Source organism: Phascolarctos cinereus, unplaced genomic scaffold (genome assembly GCF_003287225.1).
Source record: "Phascolarctos cinereus isolate Bilbo 61053 unplaced genomic scaffold, phaCin_HiC Scaffold_7;HRSCAF=346, whole genome shotgun sequence".
NCBI lineage: Eukaryota > Metazoa > Chordata > Mammalia > Diprotodontia > Phascolarctidae > Phascolarctos > Phascolarctos cinereus.
In genome coordinates this window covers 175,790,797-175,805,305 of record NW_027556180.1, presented here as the reverse complement: position 1 = coordinate 175,805,305, position 14,509 = coordinate 175,790,797, and the positions used below count along the sequence as shown (strand labels likewise).

At 37.1% G+C, this 14,509-nt stretch overlaps 1 protein-coding gene across 3 annotated transcripts in view; it reads right to left on the bottom strand.

The window, feature by feature from the left end:
• The window catches only part of ST6GAL2 (ST6 beta-galactoside alpha-2,6-sialyltransferase 2), a 203,149-nt gene that overhangs the window by 114,637 nt on the left and 74,003 nt on the right, over positions 1–14,509 (bottom strand). For 2 of the 3 annotated variants that reach the window (XM_078147363.1, XM_078147364.1), the window contains exon 3: positions 3,569–3,704. The exons of the other annotated variant lie outside the window; for it this stretch is intronic. The gene's annotated coding sequence lies outside the window, so the exon portion shown is untranslated. The remainder of the gene's footprint in view (positions 1–3,568; positions 3,705–14,509) is intronic. 3 annotated transcript variants of the gene reach the window in all.

Sequence of the window (14,509 nt, the reverse complement as noted above, 5' to 3'; positions counted from 1 at the left end):
GAAGCTTTCCTTCCCAGCTCTCTACCCTGCCTCCTGCTCACATGAATCAACATAATTCCCTAGAGCTCTTAGATTCCCTGCCCTAATACCTGGTCTCTCCAGATCCACATAAAAACTATTGAAAAAAAATCACCAGACTTTGCTGGTTTGGAAGATGTCTCATTTCCTCTGGGCCAGTGGCCGAGTTGGGTGCCAAATTCCACCTGGTTTCTAAAGGTTTCAATCATTCTCCTTGCCTGCCTTTCACTTGCTGAATATTCTCCCCTCAATAAAGCCGGCTTGCACTACTGCCTTGTGAGTTCCAAATTTCTTTGTAGGAGACTGGTCCATGTTAAGACTGTGCCCATGACAGAAATAGGAAATTATGAAGAAACATCAGTTGGAAAGGAAAGATAATATGTTCTTTTGGACACTAACAGACTGTTTTGAACACATTGAGTTTGGAATTTCTTCCTTGGGTAATTATCAACTTACATTCTGTAGTTATCCATATAATGCTTTATCTTTCTTTTTTTTTTTTTTTGAAGTATTGGGCTCAAGAATCTGGAGAGACCTTAGTTCAAATCTTGTCTCACTAGATATGTGACCCCGGACAGGGTACTTAACCTACCAGCCTCAGTTTTCTCATCTGTAAAATGAGGATAATAACACCTACTTCACAAGTTTGTTATGAGAATAAAATAAGACAACATGTCCATCTTTTGGCAAACTTTAAAGTTCCATATAAATACCAGCTATGATCATTATTTCTAGCAGATGAATTAGTATCCTATTATTTTGAAACCCAGAAATGCATTCAATATATTCTTTCACGATCTTCCCTCCTATGCTCATTTTTTATGGTTAGTTTGCCAGCACAGTGTACCTCTAGTTTCTTTAAGGTTGAAAATGTCATTAGAAACAATGTAAAAGGAGCACCGGAAATATTCTTCAGACCCCGACACACACTTGACCACTCCATATACCTTGATTTTCCTGTTTGTCATCCTGCTCAAAACTTGGTTGTGGTCAGACTGACTGTCCAGCGTTTGGTTTGAATGTAAACTCAAGACTGACTTATCAGCTACATCCACCTTCTCTGGTGTTTATGACATCTGGCTTCCAATGCTCTAGGGTATGATTCTCCAAACTCCTATCACTAGAGGTTTATAATTAAATAATATGCATTTAACAACAATAAGATAATCTACATATACCAAAAAGAGAAAGAGTTCCAGTCCCTCAGAGAAATTACTTAGAGAAGTTATTTTCACAGAGTAACCTTTTGAATATGCCTATCAGGTGTTTTTTCTGAAGAATGTATTGCCTAAAGTGAATAGACTTGACTTCTAGTTTAGCTAGGAATTTTATTTTGTACTGTTGATATGCAGGGATATTGTCTTCCCTAACTTTTAAGAGTTTATTGAGTGAATACCATCACTTATAGGTACTTAGCTTCTCTGCGCTTGTTTAATTAATGCATTGAATGTGCAATTTGGGAAATTATAGTAAAGAGGTATATTCTGGATTTCTACCTGTTCAGAATATTTTTACTACAGTATTCAGACTAGATAGAAGCATTTTTTATCTGTTTTACTAATTTCTTTTTTTTTCCCTTTTGAGTAATTAGACTCTGAGCCTGAGATGACTCACAGACCTTAGTTCAAATCCTGCCTCAAATACTAGTTGTGTTACCCTGGCTAAGTTTCTTAACCCCACATGTAGCTTCAATTTTCTCATCTGTAAGATTAGAATAATAATAGCACCTATTCATAGGGTTGTTATATCTAGTCAATCCTTTGAATAGTTTTCTCTACAAAGATTTTGTTTTCCTGCTCTTTAAAACTTCCATTTTGAAAACACTATTAGAGTGATGAAAGACAAAGCCTTAGTGGCATGAATAATTGAAGAGATTAATTTGCTGGACTTGAATAATTTTTTTTCTGAGTCACATTTCCAACACAATTTCCCAGGAAGAAAGGAAAAAAAAATGCTAATCAGATAATCTTAAATTGTTATAGTTATCCAACCTAGAAGACTTTCACCCTCTCCTCCTCCAAAATGTCACCTTGAATTGGACTATAATTGATAATACAAAAGCTATACTTTGCATGCCTTGATTCCCAGAGAACATCTTGAGAAATAGAGAAATTAAATTGATTTGATGTGAGGACCTTCAGCTTTGATACAACTTTCATTGAGCAGGCTCATTTTTCTAGAGAAGAGAAAATTTTCTAGATGTGACAATGCACAAAGAACAGGAACTATGTCCTGAGCAACATGCTAAGTAGGGAAAAAATAGATTAAATGTTTTTGTAAATCTTTAAAAAAAACCCCACCACTTATTGTTTCTAATCACTCAAGAGTTTGATCTGACTCTCCATATAGGAAAAAAAAATAGATGAAGAATGTCTACTGTCTAGCCTGAGGTATGAAATGGGATGAGAAACCATGAATGCATCCACTATATTCTAGACAAGCATTGTAAATGGAGAATTAGTTGAATCTAGACCTGAACAAGAAGAGAACAGTGGAATGGATTTCTTTGAGAAATGCTATAGCCTTTTAAAAAAATCTAAGCTTCTCCTGGAAATAAGAATACATCTTTTGAAGAATGGCGTTCTTTGGTAATTCTGTATAACTAGGATTTATGAAATATCATAGTTTATAGGTGATGCAAAGGACAATGGATAGGCACATAGTGTATTATAACATGTCAAGAAAAACATTAGAGGATATGTAGCAAAGATCAACAAAAACCCATTTCTGGAAGAAAAAAAATATGATGGTCACATAGCAAGAGCAAACAATAAGTGATGGACAGTCCATGTATACCATGGACATTGAAAAAATGTCAAGATATTTAGAAGCAAACCCCTAGCAAATTGGGTGGATCCCTTGGAAAGCATTTATGAGAGGTCTTATGCTTTTAAACTTTATGATTAAATAGTCACAACCCAGTAATTGCCCCTTACTCCTGACCCTAATCTCAGAAGGATCTGCAGATGCATTAAACAGATAGATCAAATAATTTCACATTTAAGAACAGACATATAATAACATATCTTAAGTTTCCTTGATTAACTTCCTCCAACAGCATCTAAAGATGTTTCTCTTAAAATGGTAGCAATATAATTAATTAAAATATACATCAACCAAAGCTTGATTTTCCTTGATTAGCCCGGCAATTTGTAAGACATCTTTTGAAAAACACTAATCAAGGACTTCCAGGAGCCAAGAAGGCAGAGTAAGCAGTAAATCACCATAGCTCTACCATATTCACCTCCAAACAACTATAAAATAGTGCCCCCCCCAACAAATCTAGGAATAGAAGAACCAGCAAAAAGACAGGGTGAAGCAATCTTTTAGCCCAAGACACTTGGAAGGTCAGCAAGAAAGGTCTGTCTCACTCAGGTATGGGAGAAATGCAGTCCAAGACAGGAAGCATCCCAGCAAACCAGCAGCAGAAAAATAGATCCAGGAGAGACAATGTCAGAATCACTGGACTACCTAAAAACCAGAATCAAATGGAGCACTCTGACAGGATCTTTCAAGAAATTATCAAGGAAAACTGCCCTGGTATCCTCACCTCAGCAAACCAGTAGGAGATCCTGAGCCCCAGGGAGCAGGCAAATACCAACACTAGGACCTCCCACATGCCTCAGCATAGCCAGGGGAATGGGTAGACTCCAGCTTCAAGAACCACCAAGTGCTTCAGTGTAGACCTGGGGAAACACACAAACACCCCACCGGGCTTAGAACATGCCAGACACCAGCACTAGAAGCCCAACTCAGCACCAGGTAAGCTGCCAGACCCCTATTGCCTCCAGTAACACCAACCACTCTGCCTGTACCCTCTCAGCACAGCACCAGATACAAGGTTCCCCCATGGGCCTCAGGAAAACACCAATGCAGCACCAGGTAAACAGCTGGCCTGCAGCCCTTGGCACAAGAAGCCTAAGACAGGGCCCCTTCCACCCCTGGAGCAGAGCTTTAATTTAAAAGAAAGAGGAAAGGCCAAAAATGATGAGCAAAAATGAACAAAACAAACAAACAAACAAAAGAATCTGACCACAGAAAATTAGTACGGTGACAGGGAAGATTAAGACACAAACTCAGAAGAGGACAACAGTATCAAAACATCTATGGGCAAAACCCCAAAGCAAAATGGGAAGTGGTCTCAAGCCCAGAAAGAACTCATGGAAGAGCTCCAAAAGGAGCTTAAAAACATATAAGAGAAGTAGAAAAAATGGAAAAAGAAATGAGAATCATACAAGAGAATTATGAAAAAAGAGCTAACAGCTTGGAAAAAGAACATAACAGCTTAAAAAGTAGAATTGGTCAAATGGAAAAGGAGATACAAAAATCCACTGAAGAAAATAACTCCTTAAAAAGTGCAGTTGGCCAAATGGAAAAGGAAGTGCAAAAGCTGAGGAAAATAACGCCTCAAAAGTTAGAAATGGGCAAGTGGAAGCTAATGACTATGAGGCATCAAGAATCAATCCAACAAATTCAAAAGGAGGAAAAATAGAAGAAAAACATAAAATACCTCATTGGAAAATCAAGCTGACCTGGAAAAATAGATCCAGGAGAGGCAATGTCAGAATCATCAGACTACCTAAAAATGAAGCATTTGGACAGCATCTTTCAAGAAACTATCAAGGAAAACTGCCCTCATATCCTGGAACCAGAGGGTAAAATAGGCATTGAAAGAATCCATCAATCACCTCAAGAAAGAGATCCCAAAACAAAAACTCCAAGGAACATGATAGCCAAATTATAGAAGCATGATGTCGAGGAAAACATATTGCAAGTGGCCAGACAAAAAACAATTCAAACATCAGTGACCCACAGTTGGTATTACAGAGGATTTAGCAGCTACAACATTAGAAAATTGGAGGTCACGGAAAATGATACTCCTGAAGGCAAAGGAGCTAAGACTACAACCAAGAATCACCTACTCAGCAAAATTAAGTGTAATACTTCAAGGGAAAAATGATCATTCAAGGAAATAGAAGGATTTCAAGCTTTCATAAGGAGAAGACCAGAATTAAAGCAAAAATCTGATCTCCAATATCAAGACTCAAGGGAAGCCTAAAAAAGGAAAAGAAAACATAAGGGGTTTATGGAGCTGAACTGTTTACATCTCTACATGATAAGATGATACTTGTAATTCTTAAAAATTGTACCACTATGGGCAGCTAAGTGGCGCAGTGGATACAGGACCAGTCCTGGAGTCAGAAGGACCTGAGTTCAAATCTGACCTCAGACGCATAACACTCACTAGTTGTATGAATCTGGGCAAGTCACTTAACCCTAACTGCCTCACCAAAAAAAAAAATGTATCACTAATAGTACAGCTAAAAGAGGGTATAGGTAGAAGGTGAGTTTGAGGGAACGACATGAAAAAATAATTAAGGTATGAGAAAGAGGAGTACACTGGATGCAGAAGGAAGGGAGAGGTAGAATGGGGTAAATTATATTTCACATAAAGAGATGCAAAAAACCTATTACAGTAGAGGGGAAGACAGGAGGTGGGTGATAGGCATCACTTGACCCTTATTGTCATCAGTATTGGCTCAAAGAGGAAATAATATACCGAATCAGTTGAATATAGAAATCTATCTTACCCAACAGGAAAGTAGGAGGGGAGGAGAATAAGTAAAGGGTAGAGGGATTAGAAGAAGAGAGCGCAGACTGGGGAAGGTGGCAGACAGAAGCAAAACACTGTTAAGGAAGGAAAGATTCGTGAAAGAAGAGAGAAGACAAACAGAAGGAAAATAAGATGGAGGGAAATACACAGTTAGTAATCATAACTCTGAATGTGAATGGGATGAACTCTCCCATAAAAGCAGATAGCAGAGTGGATGAAAAACCATAATCCTACAATATGTTGCTTATGAGAAACACAATTGAAGCAGAGAGACACAGAGAATAAAACAGACAGCAGAGTGAAAGAGAAGGCAGAGAGTAAGGGGCTGGAGTAAAATCTATTATGCTTCAGCTAAGGTAAAAAACAAAGCAGGGGTAGCAGTCCTGATCTCAGACAAGCAAAAGCAAAAATAGAGCTAATTAAAAGAGATAAGGAAGGGAACTGCATCTTGCTAAAAGGTACCATAGAGAATGAAGTAATATCAATACTAAACATATATGCACCAAGTGGTATAACATCTAAATTCTTAAAGGAGAAGGTAAGTGAGTTACAGGTTCATGACCAAACAAAAGATAGAGAACATAACAGAAGATAAAATAGATAATTTTGATTTTATTAAATTAAAAAGCTTTTGCACAAATAAAAACAAAGAAACCAAGATTAGAAGGAAAGCAGAAAGCTAGGAAACAATCTTTACAGCAAGTACCTCAAATACATAGAGAGAGATAAGTCAAGTTTATAAGAATACAAACCATTCCCCAATTGATAAAGATCAAAGGGAATGAACAGGCAGTTTTCAGGTGAAGAAATCAAAGTTATCTATGGGCATATGAAAAAAATGCTCTAAATCACCTCAAATCTATCAGATTGGCTAATATGACACAAAAAGAAAATGATCAACATTGGAGAGGATGTGGAAAATTGGGGCATTAATGTACTGTTGGTGGAGTTGTGAACTGATCCAACCATTCTGGAGAGCAATTTGGAACTATGCCCAAAGGGCCACCAAACTGTGCATACCCTTTGATCCAGCAATACCACTTCTAGATCTGTATCCCAAAGAGACCATAAAAAAGGGAAAGGTACCTACGTGTACAAAAATATTTATAGCAGCCCTATTTGTGGTTGCAAAATATTGGAAATTGAGGGAATATCCATCAAATGGGGAATGGCTGAATCAGCTGAGGTATATGAAAGTAATGGAATATCATTGTATAATAAGAAATGATGAACAGTCAGGTTTCAGAAAAACCTGGAGACTCATCTGAACTGGTGTAAAGTGAAACGTGTACAACCAGGAAAACATTGTATACTACATCAGCAAAATTGTATTATGATCAACTGAATAACTGGGCTCATCTTGGCAACACAGTGATCTAAGATGAGTACAAAGGACTCATGAAGGAAAATGCTATCCACATCCAATGAAGAACTGATGGACTCTCGATGCAGAATAAAACATACTTTTTTCACTTATTTAATTTTTTGTGTTTTCCCCCTTTTTTTAATCTGTTTCTTTCACAACTGTGACTAATATATTTTACATGATAGCTCTGTATAACCTGCATGAAATTGCCCACATTTTAGGAAAAGTGGGGGGGGGAGGTAGGGAAAAAAATCTGGAATTCAAAATCTTGGAAAATGAATGCTAAAAATTGTCTTGACATGTAATTGGGGAAAAATAATGTAAAAAAACAAAAAAAAAGAAAAGCATTAATTAGTTCAAAGGTGAAGATGCCATACATTTGCAAAAACATTGAAAATGCTGCTCAGTTTAAAACCTCAGACTCATGGAGTAGGTTTGTAGTACCTTGTATCTTTTTCTCCAATTAATGCAAAAAAAAATGACCCAAAAGATTATTAAAACTACCAAAACTAATGAAGAATAATGGCAATAATTTTAGAAACTTGGGTTGTAATAATTTATCATGCAGCAAAACTCCACGCCCAACAAATATAAACTTTATTTTACTGCATGTGGGAAATACTTAAAGAAGGATCTTGTATCACTTGACTTAAGGGAGTAGATTGTTCTGTGATGTATAAAAACATCAAAAAGACTTGATCGTCCCTGCCCTTTTGGTGAAATTGTAAGATATATTGACATTATTGATGAGATACAGTGAATAAGTTCTTCTGCTGAAAAGGTTAATGAGTTTTAAAATGTAACAATCTTTATCAAGTGACAATTTTCTGTCACTTCTGCTGAGTCATTAAATGTGGGAACAAAAAAAAATAGAGTAAAGCTATCACTATAATTTTCTGAAAAGTGATGACACCTACTTTGGTTCTATTTTGCGTCTGTGTTCTATATCAAAAGGATTGTTCAATTAAGAAGAATAGCAGGTAAATGGGTTATTAAGGATCTGAGATCCCAAGACAATTGAGGATATAAAAAATTACTCAGCTACCCTCAGTGAGTTCAAGCTATCTAGTTCTATCAAACTACATGTGATAGTCCTGAGAGAACTTGTAGATGTGATTGGTGACTTGGTGTTGGTGATCCCTGAGGAATCCTGGTGAGCGAGAGCATTGCCATGAGACTGGAGAAGGCCAAAGGTCTCAATTTCCAAAATGAGGAAGCAGGTAGATTCTTCAAATTATGGGCTAGTGAGTCTAACACCATTTTTTGGGTAAAATTCCCATAATGTTTTATATGGTTCTATGGGTGGGAGGAGGAATATATTTGGAAATGAATATATTATAAAAACAAAACATAACACAACAAAAGAATACATCTTACATTGGGGAATGGCTAAAATAAATTGTGGCAGGTTATTTTTAGAGAATATTATCTTGCCAGAAAAAAAAATGAGGAATTCATAGAAACATGGGAAGACACATATATACCAATGAAGATTAAACAAGACCAGATGAAGATAAACAAGATGATCTCCACCATAATGTAAATGGACAGAAAACAAAATCAAACTGAATGTTGTATGGTTAAAATTGCTAAGCTTGGTTCCAGAAAAATAGTGAAAAAATAATGCTTTCTACTTTTTTGTTGAAGAGAAAGGGAAGACTGAGAAGGATTGAGGGACTGACTTGACTGACTGAATGAATGAATGAATGAAAGCATATTTATTAAGTGCTTACTGTGTGTCAGAAATTGTGCTAAATGCTGGCTATACAAATACAAGCAAACTATACAACCTTTGCTATAAATAAGCTTATATACTAGTAGGAAAAGTAATACATATAGAAGAGCAAAAATTGGAAAGTGCAGGGATGGGGGGGAGTAGAGAAGTGTTGGGGGGGGAGTAGACTGAAGTTCCACTGGGCAGCTGGAGCTGTCCAGATATGGTGTGGGTGTGGAATATTGAATATGCTGCTGGACAGGGTTGATCTTGGATAAACTTTTGTTTTTCATCTTTGTTACAAGGAGAAGTTCTCAGGGTAGAGAATATATTTAGGAATGAATGTTATGTAAAGGCATTGATATAATTTTTAAAAATAATACATTATGAAAGAGTAACCTTGGATCATTTTTTTTACAGGGTTTATTGTTGTTCAGTTGTGTATGACTCTTTGTGACCCCATTTGGGGTTTACTTGGCAAAGGCACTGGAGTTGTTTGCCATTTCCTTCTTCAGCTCATTTTACTGATGAGGAAAGTGAGGAAAACAAGGTCAAGTAACTTGACACATAGCTAGTAAATGTCTGAGGCCAGATTTGAACTCAGGAAGATAAGACTTCCTGATTCCAAGCCTAGTGCTCTAACTACTGTGCCCCTTTACAGGGTTACTTGACTGGTAAATAAGGGGAATACTATATATATTATAACTAGATTTTGGTATACAACTTGAAAAAGATTTTCTTTTTTTTTTTGTTTGGTATGATTTGTATTTTAGGAGGCAACTAGGTGATAAAGTGAATAAAATACTGGTCCTAGAGTCAGAAAGACCTGAATTCAAATACAGCCATTAACTGTTTGTGAGACCTTGGGCAAGTCACTAAACCTCTGTTTGATTTAATTTCCTTAACTTCAAAATGGGAATACAAATAGAACTTACCTCCCACATTTGTTGGCATGGTCAAATGAGATTATGTATTTTTAAGTGCTTAACACAGTGCCTGGCACAAAGTAAGTGACATATTATTATTATTAATTTCTATGGTGGACAGAAGTAGATAATATAGGTAAGTAGATTCAGAACTAGTTGAAAGACCAGATCCTGGGGGTGGTGATGAATGGATTGAAGCAAACCTGCCAAGAGGTCTCTGATGTGCTGCTCTACACCCTTGTTCTTTGCTACATTTAAAACTGCTATCCATGACTGGGCTGAAGCACAGAGAGCATGCTTATTGAGGTTTCAGATAATGGCCACAAAAGGATTTAGATAGGCTGAAATGGGTCATATTATAGGATGGTGCCAAATTAGATAAAATTCGATTCAGAAGGGATTAAATATAAAGTTCTATCTTTGGGTTAAAAAGATAAACTGTACAAATACACACACAAAAAGGAAGCAAGATATGAGGATTTGGACGCTGACTGCTTTCTACAGGTTCTCCTATTTCTAACTTTCTTGTCTTACCCCCTTCCATGCACTCCATGTTCCCGCTATGATGATGTCCTTACTGTTCACTGGTGATACTCCATCTCCCATCTCTGTGTCTATGAATTGGCTGACTCCTATGCCTGAAATTCTTTCAAATCTCACTTTCATCTGTTGGACTCCCTACTTTCCTTTAAAATATAGTTTAAGTGCTCCTTTCTACATGAGGCCTTTCTCTAATATCCTAGATGCTAGTATACACACCTTTCAGTATAGGACTATTTAAAATGAATTTTACTGAAACCTTTTGTTTTTATATTACCCTATATTTTGCATTTCTTCCTAGTCCCTTCCAGTGAGCTGTCCTTAAGAGAATATTGAAATATTGAGAAAGATCAAATATAGAGAATATCAAAAAAGAAGAAAAAAAGTTCTGCAAAACCAACCAACATAGAAATAGTACTGCACACCATGTAGTGTTTTGTATATACTTGGATTTAAGCATTTTTCTTTATTAAAATGAAAATTTCTCATATAGAAATGTAAATAATAATCATTAAACATTATCAGTCATTTACTCCTTGGTGTGAATGAATCTATTAGGTACTTTTTAGAAGGAAAAAAGAGTGATGAAATCTGAGACCCAGGGTATCTATGTCAGAAGTGATGTGATGTTAGGAAAGATGAATACTATATATTAATTGGAAATTTTGCCCAGGGTTGCCTTCAATGGAAGCAGCTTGAATAGACGAAAGCAAATGAGTGATTAACTATCTTATTTCTGAGATACTTGTTAGACATTGTGGCAGAACTCTCTGCCTAAAAATATCTCTCCCCCCTCCCCACTTTAATTTCATCATCATAGCTTAATCCCTCTAATTCTTGAAGGATTTTTAGTTTTCAAGAGTTCCTTCTGGGAAGGTTTTGTTAGTCAAAAGCTTAGTAGGAATTCAATTAGAAAAAATAATTTATGAAACACAAATCAGGCAGAAGGGCTAGTAGGAAAGAAGTTATTCCATATTTTCATTTTATACCAATTGTAACTATTTCTTCATCCCCTTAGTTGAAGCAAATCACAGGACTTCATTCCACAGATTTGGATCTGGGAAGGCACATTGGAGGGCATCTAATACCCTCTTTCATTCACAGATGTAGAAAAAGGACCAAATAATTTAAATGACTTATCTGAGGTCACTCAGCTAATAAATGTCAGAGTCCAGGTCTAGCACTCCATTCCAAGTTGTTACCTAACCCTATATATGCTCCTGTCTACATTGGTTACCTGTCTACGGGGAAGAGACTTAGGGATGGGGGATAGGGCTGAGATAGAAGGAATCTTCTTCTTTGTTCATTGGGGAGGAGTTTCTTTCATCCTTACTGAGCAAAGGTCCATAGAATATTAAAAAATCCCTAATTAGGGGATGCTCAAATGTAATTTTGTTAAAACATAAGCTGCCTGAGGACAAGGTCTGTTTTGCTTTTGTCTTTATATCTTTCTGGTTCAGCACAGTGCTTGGAATATAGCAGTTGCTTAAATGTTTATTTGGATAACTAGGTGACTTAGTTGATAGAGTGCTGAGCCTGGTGTCAGGAAGACTCTTCTTTGTGAGTTTAAATCTGGCCTTAGACACCTATTAGCTGTGCAACCTTGGGCAAGTCACTTAACCTTGTTTCCCTCAGTTTTCTCATCTGTAAAATGAGCTGGAGAAGGAAATGGCAAATCACTCCACTATCTTTGCCCAAATGGGGTCACAAAGAGTCAGACATGACTGAAATGACCGAATGATAAATGCTTATTCATTAAGGAGGAAAGTAATCCCAAAGCCTAAAACTAATACTTGCCTGACAATAATCAAGGATTTCCCTGATAAAGGCATTCTAGATGGAGGTCATAACCAGACAGGCCTTATAATAAAATAATAGTACTGTTGACACCAAGCAATGGAGATGTTGCCTGAAAGTCATGGGTTCCTGTCTAGTATGTAGGAGACTGCCTGCCAAACAACACATTCTCACCAGATGGAGAATGCTCAGGGTGCATGGCCTTCTAAAAAATATCCTTCAACTGACCAAGTGAAAGTTCTATACTGTCAGTACAAGCCCCTTCTGGGGATTATATGCCTCCTTTGGTCACAGGTAAGCAAAATTATTATTATTATCTTCACCTTATTTTAGGCCTCCCCCCCCCACCTTCTCCCTCCTCTGGGCCTCTCTAGACCACACCCTAAAGCCTAGTTACTTCATTTCTCAGTAGCAGAGCCTCTGTTAGAGACATCGACCTTAAAGTGTGGGTGACTCAATTACATGCAATTACATTTTAACGAGCAGCTTGTCTAGGACAATGAATGAATCTCTAGAAATGAATGAATCTCTAGAAATGAATGAATTTTAGGTTCTGTGCCACCTTGAGGGTTTTTTTTTTTGAGGGAGTTGGCATTCTGTTGTTCCTTAAATGGCAGAGAAGCAACCTTCAGTTGTGTCATCATCAGTGCGGCCAGCTGTGAATAAATTCTGTCACTGTCATTAAAAGGTAAGCATCACTTACAGCAAGTGACCTCTGGAGGTTAGCAGTGTACCAGATGGTGTGTGGCCCAAGTATCTAAAAGCCTGAAAGTAGATGTTTGCTACTCATTAACTAACCTGGAGGCTTTATAGGCAGAACTTTAGTTCTTCTGATTGGTTAGGAGGCAAATTGTTTAAAACCCCAGCTAGTTCTCTCTCTCAAAAAAAAAAAAAGGAAATACCATTGAATTACTTGTCAGAGGCATGATACATGGACTTAGAAGTCATTGTGAAGTGCTCTGAAAATATATTTGCTGAATTTTCACCCAGAATCATATAGGATGTTTTCCCTGGCTAGGACCTTACGGGCAATGTGAGAAGGGTGTCAGTTCAGCTTGGTGGGAGTTGCAAGCAAGCACTAGAACAGACCTGCACAACTTAGCATCAGGTAGAGGCCAAAATTACAACAGGCCAAACTTCTTCAGGCCACAGATAGATTTTAGTGGCTCACTTTCCAAGGAAAGGTATAACTAATGATTAAACTATTTTGCAAATAAACCGTGTAAAAAAGGGAAATTCCTATTAATATTAATTACACTTGTTACTTAAGATTGTTATTTATCATGAAATCACATTAATGTTAAACCAATATACTTTGCTAAGTGGTCCAAGTTTTAATGCGTTTTTCAGATTTTCTTACCATTTACATTTAGTAAAGACTGAAAACATAGCAAAAAGATATGACTCTTGCTCATCTCAGACTAGAGACAGACTGACAATGGTTGGCTGCCATGGGTCACGTGACAGACAGGAGAGAGTGTACAGTGGCAGTCCACCCACCAAGTTACATCATGGGTACAATAGTGACTAGGGGAAGGTGAGTTAAGTGGGGCACTTGTTGTATCTTTACTTTCTTTTACATCCCCTACATTTTTTGCAGGCTACAAGCAGCCCATTGGCCATATGTTGTGCAGGCTTGCACTAGAAGGAAGTAGAAATGTGAAGATATTGATGTGACATTAAGGAGTGGAAAAGAAAAGAAGCTTATATTGGTATTTCCATTAGCAAAATGAATACATTTTGGGGGGAGGAGTGGGGTGTTTTCTGCTAGCTTAAACTGCTAGGACTGTCTGCATAAACAGTCTCAAAGAAAACTCTGTCAAGTATTCTGGGAGTCAAGGACCTGAATTCAAATCCCACCTTTTACCTGTTTAATATTGGGCAAGTTGCTCTTACCGTTCTGTGCTTTTGTTTCCTTCACTGTAAAATAAAGGTAATGGATTAGGTGACCTCTGAGATCCCTTTTATAACTGCTTTGTGGTTGTTGTTGTTGTTGTTGTTGTTGTTGTTGCTGTTGTACAGTGGTTCAATTAGGTCTGACTTTTTGTGCTCCCATTTGGGGTTTTCTTGGCACAAATATTGGAATGGTTTGCCATTTCCATCTCCAGCTTATTTTACAGATGAGGAAATTAGGCAAACAGGGTTAAGTGACATGCCCAGAGTCACACAGCTAGGAAGTAAGTGTCTGAGAACACATTTGAAAGCAGCAAATCTAAGGAAATTAGATATAAGCACCCAATGGTTTCTACCATAGATAACAGGGAAATATTTTATTCCTTAACAATATATGACAAAATAAATTGTGTTCTAATGACACAAAACCAGAAATAGTCTTGTTAAATAAGTGAAATGTACACATAGCAGGTGGATTTCTCTCCCATGTTGTATACTCAGCCATCATTCTTGGTAAACACATTGAAATTTGGGTTGAGCTTCAAAGGAAGAAGATAAAGTGTCCCCTACTTGGCCAATGAATCAGAAGAATTAATGATTCAAGGTACCTTTTAAAAGAAGTGAGAGCTTCCAGCTTTCTT